This window comes from Hyperolius riggenbachi, chromosome 2 (genome assembly GCF_040937935.1).
Source record: "Hyperolius riggenbachi isolate aHypRig1 chromosome 2, aHypRig1.pri, whole genome shotgun sequence".
Classification (NCBI taxonomy): Eukaryota; Metazoa; Chordata; class Amphibia; order Anura; family Hyperoliidae; genus Hyperolius; species Hyperolius riggenbachi.
Window position 1 is genome coordinate 142,602,747 of NC_090647.1, and position 21,804 is coordinate 142,624,550.

A 21,804-nucleotide genomic window follows, 5' to 3' on the forward strand; every position below is an offset into this window, starting at 1 on the left:
GCCGCCATTTGTCTATACGGCGGTCGGGAAGTAGTTAAGCAGTCAGTCCTTAGCTCATCACAGCTCAACTAATGCAAAGTGTGGGGATACAAAAATCATTTACAAGGCAAATACATGTAAATAGGAAACTTGCTGCACGATTATGTGGTGCATCCGTCAAACAAAGAAAGATGTCCCAGCAGTCAGCAGCATTTCCCTCATCCACGTGCAACAAGTTTAGTGTTACAGGTGTCCTATGGGCATCAGCAGATCACCATCTAAAAAGGTGTTTAAACACACAGTTTGCCACCCAATGTGGCAAAATGATCGATCTCTCTCTGATCTGAATCTCATCAGAGAGGGATCAGTTCCTACCACACACACACACAACACATTGATTTTCAATAGATTTCAGCATCTCACTGCTCAATGAAGTACAAAGCTTGGGGCCCATCCCTCTATTGCCATTCCATCCTGCCCCTATTCAATTGAGATTTCAGTCTGATCAATCATTTCCAATGATTTTCTGTTAAATTGGATCGAATTTATGACCAATGTGGTCTCTTGTGCAATAGATTCCCATCAGATTCGATCAGAGTCAATTGACCAGGAAAATCAATGTGTGTATGGCCAGCTTACCTGACTTAAACTTAAAGGGTACCTAAGACAAGAAGAAAAAATAAAAAATAAAAAAAGGTTTTATACATACCTAGGGCTTCCTCCGGCCCCTTCAGGCTGATCGGTCCCTCGCAGTCTTCCCATGCCGCCTGGATCCTCTGCTAGAGACCATGTGTCACGGACGATTGCGGGGACGCAGGCGCGTCCTGGAACCGCCCGTGAAGAAAAGAACGATCGCACTCGATTCCTGCATCGATTGCGCCTCAGATCAATAAAACCAAGATCTGATGTGCAGTATCCCTCTGCTTAGGAACAGCTGGGAAATCTGTCTTAGCTGAAATGACAGCCTGGGGGGAAGGTGTTAATTAGCTTGGACATATTCCCTGTGGAAGGCACAATTTCCCTTTTGGCTCTGGGAACCAGGTGACACTTAGCTGATCTCATGGAGATGTTAATTAACCAAAGGATGCCTAGGTGCAGCCAAGCAGGCTACGAATCCACGGGAGGTCTGGACACTCTGCTCTCTGCTAAAGATCAAAGGAAAGTCAGCTGTTAGCAGCTAGAACATCCTGGCATAATCCATAACTTCCCAGATCTGTAATATTTCTGGGGTTCCTGAGATGGCCGCTTCACCAAACATGGGGGAAGTGTAGCATGAGCCCCGGTGCTGGTTCTGAGGAAGTTTCAGAACCTTCGGAGGTAAGGACTGCCAGCTAGGCAGTTTCAAAGTGCCCTGATGATACCACAGGGGTCCCACCCCTCATGTCTGGTATCAGGGCGCTGGGTAAATCGAGACCGACCTGAAAATGTTAATAAATCTGCCCTGACCTGTACGGTTCTGTGAGTTAGAGCCCATATATGGGTAGATATGATTTCTAGCCCCAGGATAAGGGGAGGGCTCATCTCATCTTTGAAGGGGGTGTATGGCTCCCCGCCCTCACTCCCTCCTACTGAAGCAGGGGCATAAGAATGGCTGAGGACCCAAACTCAGTGTCCTCCACACTGAACCATCTTGCACTCATCAGATGCCAGCTTGAGGATATGCTGGCATCCACCTGGTCTGAACTCTGAACTCTGGACTTTGAAACCAAGAACTTTATGATTCTTCCCACAATAAGGACATCTTTCCAGGAACTAAGTATTTTTCTCCCTTCTTTTAATTTTTCATACTGGCTATTACTGTTTTAATAATTGTTGATTTTCATAATTGTCTGTATATATTAATTATTTATATTGCGTGAATAAACGACTTTCCCCAAGTCATTCACTGTTTCGCTACCCTGCTTATCAGCACACACAAATGATCCCGGGTCTCTGAAGATACGCTACTGTTTGTTTGTTGTTGGCTAGACAGAATATCGTGTGTTTAACCGTTTTATTCGCAGGATTAGTCAGTCAGTTAGTGGGCCCCACGGTCCCATGATAACCGCGGTGGTGGCAGTTTACTCTGAACCAGTGGGTGAAGTGGTAATCACCCGTGTCTCACAGGCTTCCTTCTGAGTTGTCTGCGGCTAATTCTTAACGGTTCCTGCGCATTGACTGCGACCAGAGTTCGCACGATCTGTGCGCTGGCACCGTTTAGAAGGCTAAGCGCGGTCAGCCACTAGGGGTCTTGTGACACCATGTAATTTTGCAAGTTGGCACATGGGCAGTCCCCTGCGCAGGCACAGACCTCTCCCAGCGATGGTAATGTAATGTGGTGAGTGAACGCAGCCGGGCCGCGCATGTGCAGTACGGCCTGACTAAAGGGGGCAAACTTTCCAGGCTGCCTAGTGGAGGACTGACTGAAGTGAGAGGTATATAGAAGCTGCCATATTTATTTCCATTTAAACAATACCAGTTGCCAGGTAGTCGTGCTGATCTATTTGGCTGCAAAACAGAAACCAGCACGTAGCTAATCCAGTGAGATCTGACAATAATGACAAAAACACCTGACCTGCTGCATGCTTGTTCAGGGTCTATGGATAAAAGTATTAGAGGCAGAGGATTAGCAGCACAGCCAGGCAACTGGTATCGCTTAAAAGAAAATAAATATGGCAGCCTCCACATCCCTCTCACTTCAGTTGTCCTTTAAATGATTGATGTGACGGATCTTTTAAATGAGCACTGTCGTTTCATTTATGATAAGCAGTTTCTGGGGATCCCTGTGCAATGCTGCGGATTCCTATTCAAATTGAATGAATATTAATGTGCTGTGTGGGTTAATCTCTGATCAGTGTAAGTGAACTTGAACCCACTAGAAAGCGCAAAATGCTATCGCAATCGCTAGCGATTTGTGATAGCGTTTTCCAAGCGATTGTGGGAGCAGTTTCCCTGCTCCTATACAATTCATTAGAATGAAAACGCTCCCAAAATGCTGCATGTCCTGCGATTGCGATTTTCTTAATCGCAATCACTCCAGTGGAATTTGTCCCATCCATTTACATTGGCAGAGCATTTAGGGAAATCGCTAGAGATTGAAAGCACTCCCTAGACGCTCCAAAAAAAAAAAACAAAAAAAAACGCTTTAGCAGGTTCCAGGCCTCAGGCCAGATTTAGTGATTATTGGTATCGGAAAATCAGCCTGACAACCTTGTAGGTAGCATTTTTAAAAAAAAAAAAAGTTAATTTATAGCTCCAAATACATTTCTCTTGAAGCTCTAAATCTGCCTACTGACATAAGGGTGGATATTCATAAATGTACAATCTGATATCCGTCAAGGCATTGCTACCACCAACTATCACATAATGGACTGTTCAGCTTGGCCACACACTTCTGTTTTCTTTATTCCAAAAGGAGGGCAGAGCCATAGAGCAAATACCAATCCCTAGCTTGTAAAACAATAGCAATAGGGAAATGGATTTCCAGCTTGCCCGCGTTCAGCCTGCAGTGTTGGCTGTCAAGATCATTGCCCTGTCCAGACAGAAATATCTCTAAGTTCTACAGTTAGCTTTGGCACAAAAAGTGGCCATGTGGGCAACAAGTCTAGTTTTCTGAGCCTTCAGTTTCCCTAGCAAACCACAAACCAGTACCACTCCAATCCAAGAACATTTTATGAGCAGCACTAAGAAAACCTGAATACACAGCTGAAATATTTGTTAAAATTTTCTTACAAAAAACAAAACAAAAAAAACAAAAAAACTTATTTTACAGTAATTATCAGATCGCACACAATACAAGAATCAGACCTGACACTGTCTACATCTTTCTAGACTTCTATCCAGCAGTTGGTTTTACCTGGATCATATGCCACTAAACAAATAGCTCTGTGGGCTACTGGGCAGACAAATTGATAGGGAATTCACCAGTCAGTTGGAAGCTAGCTGTCTTTTAGGAAGCCCTGGAATAAGAATTTTTCAAATACATTTTACAGAAGTGTGTCAACTAAACTGCCTACTCAGCAGCTAATAGCATAATCTTATTACAGTATTAGGTTTTGATAGAATAGCCACTGAAGGCTGCAGGATATGGTGTTAATGCAATAATAGTAAACACATGCCTAACAACAATTTAGCTTAATAGGAAAACGAAAAGACAGCTATTACTCCGTACACACGCTCAAAATGAACAAGAAACGACAGACGGGTCAACCAATTGGTAAAAAAAAAAGTTCCACCGACAGTAATGCTGGGAATACACAGATCGATTTTGAGCCATCAAGACATCAAGATAGCTCGATAGATAATTTCCAACATGTCCGATCGGGTTGCTGCTCAATTCATCATTGAAGTGAATTGAAAGAAGATAAGAAAATCGAGCAGAAGATAAGAGAATCGAGAGGGCGAAACGATCTGGCGCAGAATCGACCTGTGTATTCCCAGCATAAAAGACATTGATTATCATCCATGTAGAGTAGACAGATCCATCCTGCCTAATCAGTTCGGACAATAAATCGGCATCATTTTATTGAATGATAGCAAACGATCGCTCCATTTAGACTACTTATAATGTGGCTAATTACGCACTTCCAGATCGTCCTTTCCACTCACGATGCAATCAGCAGACTGCAGTATTTAACCATGCTCTGACATGGCTCGCTGCAACCCATCATTTATCAACGACAGCGATCGAACGTGTGTACAGAGCTATAGAGTGGACTATGCTTTAATAGCAGCTGTTACATAATACATCAGGCTTATCAGCTACATTCAAGCCTCTTTACCAGCTCAGTGTTGTTGCGTGGAAGATGATCTCCGGGCAGTAAGTTGTCACTTCCTCTGGCAGCCAGGGATGCGATAGGGAAGGGGGTTGGGGAGCTGCTGGTGGCGGTTTCTTGGAACTTTTCAATGTCCAGGTTCCTTCATAAGCTGTGCGAGCTCCACAGACCACAACAACTCGGCAGCCTGCAGGCGGATAGGCTGGTGGTCGCCAGCAGACCTGCTCTGTAGTGTTGTCCGGATCATGAACGATTCGGATCTTTGATCCGAATCTATTTTATGAGTCGATCATCCGAATCATCAAAATGAACGATTCGGATCGCAAAAGGGGCGGGGCCAGGAGCGACACGCCCCCTCTCAGCGGGCAGCGGGGTCCTGGAAGCAGAGCTGAGATGGATCGCTCTGTTGGATGCAAGGCAGCCTTGCAGGGAGACAGGTAGATGAGAGAGAGAGAGGGGACATGGGTGCCACTGCCAGATATGTGTAGAGCACACATACTGGCTGCAATGTGCTGCCCATTATAGGCTGTCTGTTCCGTAGTGCTGCACAGTGATCACATGGGAAGCTTTTGGCTCAGCACAGCTCAGTAACTTTGCAGACAGTGTGATTGAAAGGCAATATAATCCTCCTGCACTGGGCACTAAACAGCTGCACTTATCTTCTGGGAATGCTTTCCTTCACTGTGCGACGTTTGCAGTCAAAGTACACAGATGAGCATATAGGTGAAATACATGTAAAGCATATGATTTCAGCATGTGGGTATTACGTGCAAATATTTCTGCTCTCTGCTCGTCCCTCCTCCCATCTCTGTCCACTCCCTGCCCTCTGTCCATCTTCTCCCCTTCTCTGTGTGTCCCTCCCCTTCTCCTGTCCACAGCAGGGAAAGACCTGTCCTGCTAGTCATTTCACCCCGAATGCTTCGGTAGTAAAATGATCCGAGATTCGGATCAAAGATCCGGATCTTTTCAATGATCCGATTCGAATCATCCGGATCATTGAAAAGATCCGAACTTCCCATCTCTACTGCTCTGCTCTCTGCCGCAGGCGAGGCGACTCTTCCACTTCAATCAAGCTACAAGCACAGCATCAAGTACATCTAACGTCCAGCCGCTGCGTGCGGTCCCATTGCAACTCTCCGAACAGCTGAAAGGTGACGTCACCCGATCAGGACCGCACCATGTGTGTCAGAGCGGGGGCGCCTGCATCAACAACACGCCGGGAAAATAGACGGGCCAAAAGATAGCTGTGAAAGCGGGTGGAGTAAAAATGGTTCTCTTGTGATTATTTTTAGTTGTAGAATAAAAGCAAACACTTATGGGGATGGTCCAACAAGAGAAACAGGAGTTCTATGTGCACCCCTGTGAGGAAATGGACCGGCTTTGGGATAGCTGATTGTAGTGAGTGAATGGGGAGAATGAGGTGGCTTGTCCCAGGACAGAGAGATGGGTGCTTACTTTCAGCTCATGTATAATTCATATATACTGTACATACTGACTAATAACCATGGGGAACAATTAATTTGCTTATAATGGTCATTAAAATGAATCAGAAGTACATTAACACACCAATAGGTTTATTTTAAACTCTCATCACAGTGAAGACTACTCTATGAAAATAAAAACATAACTGCTACACAAGCCATTTGCTATTATAGTGTGGAACTATAATCATTCATTCATTTATAAATTAAAGGTAATGTACAATGATTTTTTTTATTTTTATTTATTGGATGCCAGGTATAATGTTTTCATTTATGTTTTCCAAGACCAAACTTGCCTGTTACTCCACTTGTTTTTTTTCCCTGCCAGCTTTAGCATTCCAGTCACCTATGATGCATGTAATGTCTTTCTTAAAGTGTACCTGAGATGAAGAAAGAGAAAAAAAATTAAACATACATGGGGCTTCCTCCAGCCCCTTTCAGGCTAATCGGTCTCTTGTCATCCTCCTCTGCCACCTGGATCGTTACTCCATTATCTACGGCAGTTCAGGCCAGTTGGCACAGGTGCAGTCTAGCTGCGCATGCTACCCCATCGCTGGGAGCGACGGGGTGCATCCAGCCGGTCATGTGCAGTATGTGTTTTTTAAAAGTGCTGATGATTATCTCCAAAATTGCTCCAAAATGAACCCCAAAATTGCTCAAAAAAGAAGAAGAAGCCCAATGTTGAATGGCTTATTGGTCATGATGGCTACTCCATGTCTTCTGTGAGTATTTTGCCCACAATAGAAAATCTGATATATATCTGAAGTAAAATGACCAGCACCAGTCCATTTTAGTTCACTAATTTCCAAGATGTTAACCTTTAGCCTTTCCATCTGATGTTTAATCACACCTAAGTTTCCTTAATTCATCGATTACATTCTAAGTTCTGATGGTATATTGTCTTTTGCAGCATTGGAATGTACTTTTCATATTTTTGAGTAGTGGTGATGTTCGTATTTGGGTTGTGGAAAGTCAGAAAGCCGAATTTGCCCGTCACCACACTTCACTACCCATATAAGTACCCATATAAGCAGACAGGGTCAGGGGCAGTCCACTTATTTGAGCTTCACATAAGTCATGTAAAGCGCAATGTGAAGCACAAATAAGTGAACTCCACTTGACCCTGTCCACATATATGGGTACTAATGTGAACACCAACACTATTTCTGAGCACCTCAGCAGTTGCATGTCCTCTCAGCTTTAATCCATTAGCATCATTAGCTTTTGCTCTACTCGTACTTGTGTTCTGCTCTTCTCCAGTAGCTTGTTAGACATCTTCAGACCTGGGGGACTTATCTTAGGATGCCATTTTGACATAACTCTGTTTTTTTCTGTTCATCTGGTTTTCTTGTAAAAAATAAACTAGCGTGAGCTACCAATACCTTCTCCAGTGGATCATATTTAGTCTGATCTCTCTGCAATGACCTTCTCATCTTGGGTGGCCCTACATGATATAGCTCATCATTTCATTGTCTGAGTATACAAGCTTCTTCACCAGGGCAGTTTCTAGGCTAAATTGCTCCCAGGGCAAGGATGTAAAAATTGCTCCCCCTTTCCCGTGGACTCGCGTACGTAATTTGCGAGGCGTTATTTAGCCCCCCCCAGTATAGGTAGCCAGTATAAGTGCCATTGGTATGTGTAGTCAGTATAGGTGCCACTAGTATAGGTAGCCAGACGTAGGTGCACCCAGTGTAGGTAGCTAGGCATAGGTGCCCCCAGTATAGGTAGCCAGTATAAGTGCCTTTGGTATGTGTAGTCAGTATAGGTGCCACTAGTATAGGTAGCCAGACATAGGTGCACCCATTATAGGTAGCTAGGCATAGGTGCCCCCAGTATAGGTAGCCAGGCATAAGTGCCCCCAGTTTAGGTAGCCAGGAATAGGTGCCCCCAGTAAAGATAGCCAGGTATAGGTTTCCCCAGTATAGAAAAGAGTAAGGTGAAGTTCCGCTTGATGTTCCAAAAAATTATCGAAAATCTTTATTGAATACAAATGACACAGCATAAAAAGTTCACTGACATGTTTCGGACGCACACTGGTCCTTAGTCATAGCATGAATCCAAGGGACTAGGCCTAGTGGACTGCCTCTGGGCATAGCCTTAGATTGGCCGAGGGAGGGAAGGGTGTTCTGTGTATTTAATCTCACTGTTTTAACTTAGATTCATGCTATGACTGAGGACCAGTGTGCGTCCGAAACATGTCAGTGAACTTTTTATGCTGTGTCATTTGTATTCAATAAAGATTTTCGATAATTTTTTGGAACATCAAGCGGAACTTCACCTTACTCTTTTCTATACTGGGGAAACCTATACCTGGCTACCTTTACTGGGGGCACCTATTCCTGGCTACCTAAACTGGGGGCACTTATGCCTGGCTACCTATACTGGGGGCACCTATGCCTAGCTACCTATAATGGGTGCACCTATGTCTGGCTACCTATACTAGTGGCTTTCTGAGCACCTCAGCAGTTGCATGTCCTCTCAGCTTTAATCCATCAGCATCATTAGCTTTTGCTCTACTCGTACTTGTGTTCTGCTCTTCTCCAGTAGCTTGTTAGACATCTTCAGACCTGGGGGACTTATCTTAGGATGCCATTTTGACATAACTCTGTTTTTTTCTGTTCATCTGGTTTTCTTGTAAAAAATAAACTAGCATGAGCTACCAATACCTTCTCCAGTGGATCGGATTTAGTCTGATCTCTCTGCAATGACCTTCTCATCTTGGGTGGCCCTACATGATATAGCTCATCATTTCATTGTCTGAGTATACAAGCTTCTTCACCAGGGCAGTTTCTAGGCTAAATTGCACCCAAAACAAGGATGTAAAAATTGCTCCCCCTTCCCCGTGGACTCGCAAACGTAATTTGCGAGGCGTTATTTAGCGCCCCCCCCAGTATAGGTAGCCAGTATAAGTGCCATTGGTATGTGTAGTCAGTATAGGTGACACTAGTATAGGTAGCCAGACGTAGGTGCACCCAGTGTAGGTAGCTAGGCATAGGTGCCCCCAGTATAGGTAGCCAGGCATAATTCCCCCCAGTTTAGGTAGCCAGGAATAGGTGCCCCCAGTAAAGGTAGACAGGTATAGGTTGCCCCAGTATAGAAAAGAGTAAGGTGAAGTTCCGCTTGATGTTCCAAAAAATTATCGAAAATCTTTATTGAATACAAATGACACAGCATAAAAAGTTCACTGACATGTTTCGGATGCACACTGGTCCTTAGTTATAGCATGAATCCAAGGGACTAGGCCTAGTGGACTGCCTCTGGGCATAGCCTTAGATTGGCCGAGGGAGGGAAGGGTGTTCTGTGTATTTAATCTCACTGTTTTAACTTAGATTCATGCTATGACTGAGGACCAGTGTGCGTCCGAAACATGTCAGTGAACTTTTTATGCTGTGTCATTTGTATGCAATAAAGATTTTTGATAATTTTTTGGAACATCGAGGAGAACTTCCCCTTACTCTTTTCTATGGTCTGGGCAATGAGTCACCTGGTTCCAGCTCTGTTCTCAATGTCAGGGTTAAGCGGACGTCACATTGAAATGTCCCCAGTATAGGTAGTCAGGCATGGGTGCCCCAGTATAGATATCCACGGATAGGTCCCCCCAGTATTGGCAGCTTCTGGTATAGGTGCCCCAGTATAGGTAGCCATAGGCTATAGAGTAAGTGCAACAGAAGCCTCTAAAAACAACTCACCTCCTTCCCGTCTCCACGCAGTGGCTGGATAGTGTAAATAGTGGCTGGATAGTGTAATGGTTAAGGGCTCTGCCTCTGACACAGGAGACCTGGGTTCGAATCTCGGCTCTGCCTGTTCAGTAAGCCAGCACCTATTCAGTAGAAGACCTTGGGCAAGACTCCCTAACACTGCTACTGCCTATAGAGCGCGTCCTAGTGGCTGCAGCTCTGGCGCTTTGAGTCCGCCAGGAGAAAAGCGCGATATAAATGTTCTGTGTTTGTTTGGTTTGAGTCAGGCTCCGTAGTCTGCAGTGCTGCTTATCTTACTCTCGCTATACCTGATTAGCAGGAAGTAGAGAGAGTAAGCAGCGCTGCGGACAGAGGAGCACGGCTCCAATGAACATCCCTTTGGAGCCAGGAAGTAGGTGGGTTATTTTTAGAGACTTCCGTTGTGCTTTCTCTGCAGTGGAGGGGGAGCACAGAAGGGGGCCTCTGGGAGAAGGAGAAGTCAGGCCCCCCTCCCTGGAGCTGAGTCTCAGTGTGGCTGTGGCTCCCCCCTCCATCACTTCGCCCCTCTACCTCACAATGCCCTAGACAGAGACCCACCTTGCCTGCCCCTAGAAACGGGGGCTGCACTTTACCACAGCAAGGTAACAATTTAGTTTGGTCTTAGAAAATGTAATGACATAGACTAGTAGAATTTTGCTGAGAGTACACATTGGTTCTAGCACCTACCTTATTTCAACAGCACACGAGAATACTTTACACTTGAACATTGCCATATGGTCAACATCGCAACCAAATTGACTACATACTTTGCAGGAAGAGGTGGAAGAGTTCTATGCCAATAAAAAAAATAAGACTGGGAGCCGACTGTGGCTCAGTTTATCAACTTCTAATTACAACATTTGATCGTAACAATTTTTCATATGACTTCACAGTCGAGGTGAAGAATAGTTCAGAGGATTACATCTGGTAAATAGAAAGCCTGAGGAACTATGGCCAGAAGTATGTGATATTATATAAGAGGTTGCAACAAATAAAATCCCCAAATGAGGAAAAATTAAGACTACAAAATGGTTGCCTATTATGGCTTTAAAAGGTATACGTATTAGTACACCTCCCGGTCAGTTAGGTGCAGTGCAAACCCTGCTGCTGCTGAATCACCAGGCAGCGTTAAATTCTATTCTCCTTCTAAGTCTTAGCAACTCGGAGGGAAAAGTAATTCAGGGTCCGGCGATCATCAGAACCCTGAATTACCATTACGCGGGGCGCAGACTATAGCATTGCAGCTTTAGCCACGCCATCATCAAGCGCTATGCAGCTCCCTGCATGGGCACAGATGACCTGCTTCATTTAAAAGTTGCTAAGGAAAGGAGGAAAGCAATAGCCAATGGAGAGAAAGAAACATTTGCTCAACTGAACCCAGAGTTCCACAGAACTGCACACAGAGATAAGGAAGCTTGTCTAAACCAACAGTGCAAGTAAATAAAAATAGTCCATGTAATGGGAAAGACCAGAGATCTTTTCAAGAATCTTGTCAATATCAAGGGAAAAACTTCCATGCAAAAATGGGAATGGTGAAAGACAAAAATGGACGGGATCTGAGCCAAACGGATTGTCTCAAGTGGGAACGTCGCAAATATATATATATATATCTGTTGTTAAGACTGAATCACTGAGCTAAAAAGGCCCAATGTTTAGAACAATAGTTCATTGTGACTGAACATCCATACATTATTTCTTATAGGTGGAAGCTGTACCCACTTGTCACAGTGTCTCTGTAGACAAGCAAGGAAAGCACTTAGCTACAAAACAAATGTGCTTTATCTAGCAGTATAGGCGCTTCTTTTCATGCTTGCAACAACAAAAGGTTATTTAGGGTTGGAGCACATTCTCTTGTGATGGCACTAGCTACGTGAGTGATTAAAAGTCAGTGGCATTCTGTAAAAATAATGGCTGATTGTGAGTTAAGACATATGTGACATTTGGCCAGATTAAGTTTTGATTTCATTTTAATGCCATTTTTAAGGGCAATTGAAAATACAGGATTTTTTAAGTTGAAGGGAAGACAGGCACAGTGAGAAATTATGTTAGGGACAGAGACCAGAAAACTAATCCTGGCTATTAGCTTCTGTTCTATAACCTGCTCAAAAAAATTAGACTGTAACTACATTTACAGAAATGGAACAGATTGCCCAGCAAGCTCATGGTGAACCAGGGAGCGCTGTAAAAGCAGCGCAGGAGATTTGGGCGCAGCCGCACTACCATAGACTGTAATAGGAATTACGGCTATAGCAGTACTCAGTGACTGATTTGGGTGCTGTCAGAAGACAGAGCACAAGTTACTACAAGAACACTCTAATTCGGCTGCCAGCATTAGTTGGAAGCCAAATTAAGTCTTTCCCCCACTATCCATGGCGGCCTGGAGGGGGAACAGTAATTAATGCCGACGGGACTTGAGCAGGAGCAGGCTAAGCCTTTTATCACCTTTCCCCTGCGCCAAAATCTCCTCGCAGCTATGTTATAGGTACCAGAACTCCTAGGAGTTTGTAAGGTGCTCAACCTTCCTGGCGGTAAGCCCGAGCTGAGCTCGGGCTATGCCGCGCAGGAGGATTTCTCAGGCCCCGCTGGGCCGATTTTTTTTTTCGCAACACGCAGCTAGCACTTTTTTGGCTGCGTGTGCATTCCGATCGCCGCCGCTCCGCGCTGAATCGCCGCTGATCGCCGCGCCGCCCCAGACCCCGTGCGCTGCCTGGCCAATCAGTGCCAGGAAGCGCTGAGGGGTGGATCTGGACTCCCTTAGACGTCACGACGTCCATGACGTCGGTGACGTCATCCCGCCCCGTCGCCATGGCTACGGGGGAAGCCCTTCAGGAAATCCCGTTCTTTGAACGGGATTTCCTGATCAAAGATCGCCGGAGGCGATCGAAGCGGGCGGGGGGATGCCGTTGTACAGCGGCTATCATGTAGCTAGCCCTAGGCTCGCTAAATGATTTATAAAAAAAAAAAATAGTGCTGCGCTGCCCCCTGAAGGATTCTAATAGACCGCCAGGAGGGTTAAGAGGACCAAAAAGCCCTCTTATTTAAATCCCACACACATGCCTGACTTAAGTCATATGGCATGAGTGGCAGCCGCCTACCCCCAATTTGTGAGTGATCTACTAAACCCCAGCGACGCTGATCCAATTGTTCGCACCGCTCCCCCACCTGCCACTTAATGTTACACACGTGCATTTCGTTATCCTTCTGGCACCCCCCCCCCCATTCCACATAGCAACACAGTGTATCATAAGCCACAGCTGACATGCGCCTGTGCAGCCCAGCCCGGAGGGATCAGGTCCTGATCCCTAACGGGTGACATCAGTTGGTAGTGTGTACTAGGCTTAGAAATGCTATACAAAACAGACATTTGCCTTCTTAAAACAATGCATAGATATGGGACAGTAACTCTTTCAATGAAGCTTGGCTAGATTATATTTGGCAGTTCTTGTGCACATACTGCTGTACAAGTTTACTACCCTCTAAAGTCTGACCCTGACTGGATGCCTATCTTCTAAACTGGTTAGGCAAATCAGGAGACACCCGGGAGACAACGGCAGCTGAAAAGAGGAAACTAGCAACTGGGAATACCTGAGAGGTGGCTATAGTAACCCTTCTCCTAAACAATGTGTATACCCTGCTTATTAGGGCAAACATAAAAAGGCATGGGATAAGCCTGGAAAGGGAAGGCCTTGCACTACACAAGCTAAGTCCATATTTCTACAAAACAAGGACTCATTAACCAGTATGTAATTGATTAGAATGAAAATATGGGTTTATAGAGTTCATGACTTGTGTGTTACCTGTAGGTGTAGGTCTAATGTGCATTACTAGCATTCTGGAGCTTGTGATATTCGGTAGTCCAGCTATGTTTTTTTGTTGTTGAAGTGTGCTGACTTTCATGGCCATGTATGCTCAGACAGGGATGTCTGTTGTCTGCCTGCTTGTAACTGACTTTTCAATACTAGGAAAATAAGTGTGGCATTGTGTTCATCACCACTTCCCAATTATTCCCATGGGGCTTGGAGTTTGTCAGACCTCATTATCATTACAAGTCTCCTCTTTAAGAGGTTGCATGGAAGGGATTACAAGTTCTAACAGGACAATCCATCAGCATTGTCATGGTGTTTTTTTCCGTTTTATACTGTATAATGAAATCATATTGCTGGAGAATCAAGCTCCAATAGAGTAGCTTAACGATATCTCCTGCTACAAGGTTCAACCAGCTGAGGGGATTTTTACCAGTGATTACTATGAAACTGCAGCTATGCAGGTAGTGTTGTGGCTTGTGGACCAAGGTTGCTGGACACTCCTCTGTGTTGGCATACACATAATTACTCTTTGGGGAAAAGTTTGTTGAGGATCATAAACACACTAGATTAAACTTGACTGAGGTGGCTGCTAAAGACTGCCTTGGGCGAGAGTCTAGTGTATGTGTGGTGGCTCCGCCAGATCATCTTGCCCTAGCACATCCTGATGCTGTTGTTTTCCATCCTACTCGGCCCAGTCTGTCCAGCTCATTCATGCTTCAAATGTCATCCCTCCGTACTTCTCCATAGTCACAAAATGCAGAGCTAACTTGCCGGCTAGAGGCATGTGTGTACGTCCTCGTCTGAGGGATCTAATCCCAATCCCTGCTGAGAACAGTAATCTAAAGTGTATAAGGCTTTACTCATGCTGAGAATGTGAACTTCCTCCTAGAATCCTAGAAGGCCGTCTCCCAATTTTGTTGAGGAAACCAATTTAGATGGCTTCCTGTTGGTTGGGTTAGTCTGTGGTTTGTCCAGGGCACAAAAGTTGTGCACAAATTTCGTATAGTAGCCAGCTGTTTCAGAGAAGGACACACCGTAACCTGCCTGTTGGCTTGAGAGATAGGACTTAACCTTCCTAAGTCAGGGCTCAGGGTACCTCCACCCATTTGGTATGCAGAACACTAGACTTTTGTCATGCTTGCCAGACACTCAGTTGGTCAGATTAGCAGCTAATAGTTTGTTGAGGACTTGTGAGAGGTCTATTAGGTGTTTTCGCAAGTAGGGTTTAACACTGAGATGTTGCCCAGGTAAGTAATTATGACTGCTTTCGGCCATTCTGGTTGGTCATTTACAGCCCTCTGATAGGTGGCGAGTCTTCATACCAGACAGCATTACCAAGTAACCTAATAAGCATATGAAGCTAAATTTTGCCTCAAACACTTCTGAATGACCCTTAACTGCCACATCTCTGTATACTCCTCCTTATCCTCCTGTGGAGTGGGAGGATGCGCCCATTTCTACTTTGTGGACGGTAAAGTGCACCTTCCATAATTACCCTGTGAAAGTGTCATGGTATGCTGTATGCACTTGTCTTTAGCATGTTTAGATGAAAAGCTTACTTTGTTTTTTACCTCCTTCCAAGTTTACTGCATAAGTGTCATTAATCAGATGCTTTATGATTGGATATGGTCCCTCCCATGATGCCTACAGTTTGCTCTGTTGGGACTAGACTAGAGCATACAGCTTCTGACTCACATTTTATATCAACTCTCTCTCATTGAGGTCATACTAATGCTTTTGGTTGACTTGAGCCTGTGCTATGTTCTCCTGTACCATCCCAAGCAGTGTCCTTATATTGCCCCAGGACCATAGCACATAACTTACCACCAAAAATAAAATCAGAATCAGCAGTCTCCACAGTCTCTAGGACTTGAGCTAAAGGTCTTCTCATAATCCGTACAGGTGTTTAAAGGGTGAACTTATGGAGTACCTCTCTGTAGGTGCGCAGCAAATGAGGCAAGTGTTGCTTCCAGTGTCTTCCCTACAACTCTCCACAAAGTTCCTTGTAAATAGTTTCAAAACCCTATAGAAACTTGCACACAGGCTGCTTGATAGTCAGAATATGAGCTAATGGTAATTTGCTACATAAAGCCTGTATTAGATCAAGCATAAACTGTGGGTGCCCATACATTTTTTCACCATTTTATTAACTTTTGGGTGCCTCCCATTGGTAGTTTTCTTGTCATCGAAATTGTAGGTTTTAAAAAAAAAACATAAAAAACTCATTTTTTTGGAAAAGCAACCACATATTAAATACAAGACTGAGTTGGGACGGTACTTCCCCATAAGCAATTAAATTGGTTGCTAATTGAGCAACCACAATGTGTGGATATCCAACGGCTGTGTGTCTTATACTTATGTGGTGTATCACAAAAAGTGAAATACATTGGGCTTAGTCCTGTGTTCTTTTTTTCTTGTTTCACCTACTTTTTTGTACTTTTTTCAATTACCTAGTGCTGAAAAGTTATTTTAAACAGAGGTTGAAAAATTATCTTCTGGGAGAAAACTTAGGAGAAAAAGTGATTTGAATGAGGCCCATTGTCTGTTTTTGCCATGACTAAGAACTTATAGTTCAAAATGGGTTAATTTAGATGGGACTATGCCTTATTTGTATCGTATACCTCTGCTTGCATAAAACTCAGGTTTACATCTGAAATGCAGACAATTTTCTATTGTTTGTTTTTGTATTCTGTCTTATTTTGCACCCTGATTTTGCATGGGTTTCCTCTGATCTGGTTTCTTTTAACTTCCCAAAAATATACTGGTGGCTTAGCAGACTTTTTCTAAAAGTAACCCTAGAATGATGTAGGGCAGTGTTTCTCAACATTTTATTGTTATGTACTTCTTTTAAAACCCTGTACTCACCAAGTACTCCCTAGCATAGTAAACATTATCACAAGTACCCCTTGACAAATATATATTTAATCGTAGTACATGATAATTGGTTTTACACAATTTCCAGGAATTTACTATTCCTTTTAATTAGGTAAAAATATAATTTGGTGTTGTTTAAATAAGATTTATCATTTTCTGAAACTCTAAGGGCTTGGTTCAAAATTTAGTGGGCGCAAACCACGGCACTAAGTAGTTTGCGCCCACACATCACTCTCAGTCCCACTCAGTGCGTGCGCAGCGTGGGTGCGTCTGTATTAGTGTGCAGTGCGACGATAACGTCGCACCCGCTGCCCCTTAATTGTCGCACCCGGTGCGCCGATAACGGTGCATAGGGTGCCCCCGAAGCAGCGCATTGATGCGCTGTTTCAGGGGCACCCGATGCACCGTTATCTTCGCACCGCGAACTAATACGGGCGCACCCGCGCTGCACGCACAGTGAGCGGGACTGTACACAAAGTAGCTCTGCACGGCCATTAGTGCGCGCAGAGCTACTTAAGGGGCACTAAAGACTTTTCACAGTGGCGCTAACAGTTAGCGCCGCTTTGTGAATCAAGCTCTAAATGTGTTATTCTTGGTTAAGTATATCAAGCCCGAGTACCCCCTGGAACCATCAGAAGTACCCCCAGGGGTATGGGTACCACACGTTGAGAACCTAGGATGTAGGGACATTAGTTTGTAAGGGGCAGGTAGCATTGTGAATTGTTTGACATACTCTGTAGAGTTTGAAGGAATATCTATCATTGTTATGTATATAAATATATAAATGCATAGTAATAATAATAATGGGCAGCATGGTGGTGTAGTGGTTAGTGCTCTTGCCTTGCAGCGCTGGGTCCCTGGTTTGAATCCCAGCTGCAAGGAGTTTATATGTTTTCCCTGTGTCTGTGTGGGTTTCCTCATGGCATTCCAGTTTCCCCTCATACCCCAAAAAACATACAGATAAGTCAGTTGGCTTCCCCCTAAATTGGCCCTAGACTTTTGGACTGGACACTTTTTGCTCAAATGTTAATAAAAACTGAGAAATGGTTTTTTTCCCCACAATAATGCCTCTTGTCAGGCCCGGATTTACATCACAGGAGCCTATAGGCACAGATGTCCTGGCACCCTAGACTTTGCCCTCCATGAATCTACAAACCCCCTCCGAACCGCACTGCAAGATGTGTTGGCTGGCCCAGCTGTCACTCCTCCCTTACTTCCTTTGCCCATCATAGGTAGCTACAGGTGCCCTCCATTATTACGGTAGGTAGCCAGAGGTGCCCCCCAGTATTGATAAGCTAGAGGTGCCCTCGACTGAAGAGATATCTGGTCATTGGAATTTAGAGAGCAGGGTGAGTAACCTCTCATTTACATCCTCATCAGGTCTCTGCATAGGGAAGAAGGGAGGAAGGCACTCGGGGAGGGGAGTGAACCGCCTTTCCATCATCAGGCGTCTGTAGGCACGTTCCCGCAGTGCCTCATGGTAAATCCGGCCCTGCCTCTTGTACATCGTCTTATTATCTTTTGGGAGACACCTATGTTATTTCTCATCGAAAAATTCCTTGCTGGTTGAATAAAAGTAACTTTAAGTCAAGTTTGCCAGGTGTATGAATAATTATGGGTAGCACTGTACATAGACATGACTATGGTAGTGATTAGAATGTGAGTCCCTCTGAGGGACAGTTAAGTGACATGACAATATACTCTGTACAGTGTAATATACAGTATTATTAAAAAAAAAATAATAATACTATATATTACACTGTACAGAGTATATTGTCATGTCACTTAACTGTCCATCAGATAGATAACATTGTTCTGCAAACAACATGTTTTGCAAGCCTTACGTGCCCTTTTTTTTAATTTTTTTTATATATTGTTCAACAAAGGCAAACTATTTTATGAAGAAGGCCTTGTTTACAGATAGGTGTTGTCTGCAGCTTGTTTTAACAGATATGGAGCTAATGCCCTCTTCTTTCTAAGTGCCTCTGCTTGCTTATGTGGGCAGTCTTGTAGCAATAGCGCTGTATCTCTTTATTTGTGTCTGGAAGCTGCCAGCAGTAGAGTTCAAATGAGGGAAATGTAGCGTTGCTGTAATTGGAATTCGACAGGCAAAAGAAGCTTCTGAAAAGATGAAAAGACACAAAACAGAGACTGAGGCACTGAGAGGCACTGGGACAATCAGTAATGCTATAGACCATGCCAGCCACATTACATCCCAGCTCCAGTAAGGGAAGGATTAGAAGCCTTTAGAGCATTGTTTCTTAACCTTGTTGGAGGTACAGAACCCCCTTAAGTTTCATTCTTGCTTTCACCAAACCCTACATAGTCGGAACCGTTTGTAGATGGATTTTTTTTTTCAATTTCAAGACCTAGATATACATATTTTATTAGTGCACAAAATAAACCATGCATCAGTTGCACCTAAAATCACTGGGCCCAATCCAATTCACTTTTTCTCCTAAGTTTTCTCCTAGGTGATATTTTCACACCTTATTAATAAAATGCCTTTTAAGCCACCAGCTAGTAAGAAAATACTCAGAATAATTTTGACAGTACTTTTGCTCCTACTTTTTGGTAATTTTTTTAGTTGCAGAGAGCTGAAAAGTTATTTTAAACAGAAGATGAAAAGTTATCTCCTAGGAGAAAACTTATGAGAAAATGTGAATTGGATTTGGCCCACTGTGTTCAAAGAACAAACCCAATAAAGCATGAATGTCACACAAAAACATAACTCAATTAACCACTTAAGCTCTCAGTCGTTTTCAGTTTATGCATCCGAGCAATGTTCACCTCCCATTCATTAGCCTATAACTTTATCACTACTTATCACAATGAACTGATCTATAGCTTGTTTTTTCCTCCACCAATTAGGCTTTCTTTGGGGGGTACATTTTGCTAAGAGCCACTTTACTGTAAATGCATTTTAACAGGAAGAATAAGAAAAAAATGAAAAAAATCATTATTTGTCAGTTTTCGGCCATTATAGTTTTAAAATAATACATGCCTCCATAATTAAAACCCACGTATTGTAATTGCCCATTTGTCACGGTTATTTCACCATTTAAATTATGTCCCTATCACAATGTATCGCGACAATATTTTATTTGGAAATAAAAGAGCATTTTTTCCGTTTTGCATACATCACTATTTACAAGCTTATAAAAAAAAAAGAGAGAAATATTTCATCTTTACATAGATATTTAAAAAGTTTAGACCCTTAGGTAAATATTTATGTGTTTTTTTATAGTAATGTTTTTTTGTTTTTTTTTAATTAAACATTTTATGTGGGCATTTTTGGGAGGGTGGGATATAAAAGTGTTTTATTTGGGGAAATATTTGTGTATTGTAATGTTTTTTTACTTTTACTTGTAGTTTTACTTTTTGGCCACAAGATGGCAATCTCGAGTTTGTTTACATGACGTCACTCTAAGCGTACAATGTACGCTTAAAGGGACATAGCTTCAGAAAGAGCGAAGCTTCCGAGAGAAGCTGTCGCTTTTTCAGCGGGGGAGATGAATCAGTGATCGGGCTCCATAGCCCGATACATTGATTCCGTGGCTACCGAATCCGTGGCCGGGAGTGCGCGTGCACACGCGCGATCGGCCGTGGGAGCACGCCTGTCCTCCTTGACGTTTTTATACGTCAAGGAGGACAAAGTGGTTAATATTTACTGAACAGAATAGACACACACACCCCCTTGCCGAACCCCTGAGACTGACTCACCGGGCTTCTGGGGTTTGGTTAAACACAGATTAAGAATGACTGCAATAGAACTGCCTGTTCCTTGTGGGGTATAATTCTGACTAATTTGATCGGTCCCAGTTCCAAGCTGCCATAAAATTTGCATGGAAGCCGGAATTATTTGCATCACATTGACTGCTTCTACTCACTTCCTGATTCACTGGCACCATCAGAGTGTGGGAATGGTGCCCTAAAGAAAAACATACATTATTAACTGCTTGACTGAGGGAACCAATGGCTCGGGAGCCAGATGTGACTCTTTTAATGGCTGCATCTGGCTAACAGACAAATCAGTAGGGGGTTGATTCACTAAAGCCGCATCTACACGCGTAGATGCGGCGGCGATGTTCCTTATCAATAGAGCCGCTGATGCGGCTCGATTGACAAGATCCGACAGGACGGATCTCCCCACTGCCGATTCCCTGCTCGCTCCCCGTGAGGGGACAATGGCAGAGAATCGAGCGGAAGATAATCGGCGCCGGCGGGAACGAGCGGGGAATCGAATCCGGCGCACGCGCGGCGAGCGGGGACGCGGCGTCTACGCGGAAGAGGTGATCCGACGGCTAATCGAGCCGCCGGATCGCCGCCTCATCTACACGTGTAGATGAGGCTTAAGCTGCACTGCTCAGGCAGCGCAGCTTAGTGTGGCAATGCAAGTAAAATTTTCAAAGTAGGCACGTTACTACTGGAGCATGCACTACTAACTTACTTGCGCTCCCCCTAAAACTAACGGCCACTCCAATTGTCGGGTCCAGTGACTGTAGGATGAGATTCCTGCACTTTGATTGGCCCAATAGGCTACCTGTCACTTGACAGGAAGCCTATTGGGCCAATCAAAGTGTGGGGATCTCATCCTACAAAGTAAATCAACCCTTTCTCTTTCTCACATCTAAAAAAAATTAAGACCAGACTACGATCACGTATAACGCATGGAAGTCTCAACGCCTGCATGAAGCTTAACCTCACCATGTATGGACCAGACTATAAAAGCCAGGGGCGTAACAATAGACCCTGCAAGGGATGCCTCCGCAGGGGGGCCCAGAAGCCACAGGGGGCCTGTGGGGGGAAACGTTTGAGAGACTGACAGCTAAGGGAACGAGAGAAAAAAACCTATTCTGCTCTCACACCATTGCTATATTGACTGCATGTGTCCAAAACACTGATAAGGACTCATAAACACTCTTGAATTTATACACTGTCCCTGCTCCCTATGGGTTCGTAAAAAACATCTGTCTCTCACTGCTGCAAAGATCTGATGACTGCATGTACAACCTAACAAAGAATAAGTCACATTTTGAAAAAACCCTTTAGACTTTCCCTTGTTCACTCTGAAAGGATTCCTAGATCTTATCACACAGGCTTGACCTTATGGCCTCTAATTACTTTTACAACACAGCAGAGTGGAGATTGATGTCTTACTGTTGCTGCTTCATTGAGAGCTTGTCTCATACTG

General features: G+C 44.0%; 1 protein-coding gene across 2 annotated transcripts in view; it reads right to left on the bottom strand.

Annotated features, from left to right (window-relative positions):
- Positions 1-4,967, bottom strand: part of LOC137545862 (transmembrane protein 198) — a 57,294-nt gene extending 52,327 nt beyond the window's left edge. For both annotated transcript variants that reach the window (XM_068267582.1, XM_068267583.1), the window contains exon 1: positions 4,740-4,967. The gene's annotated coding sequence lies outside the window, so the exon portion shown is untranslated. The remainder of the gene's footprint in view (positions 1-4,739) is intronic.
- Between the last annotated feature and the right edge of the window lie 16,837 nt (positions 4,968-21,804).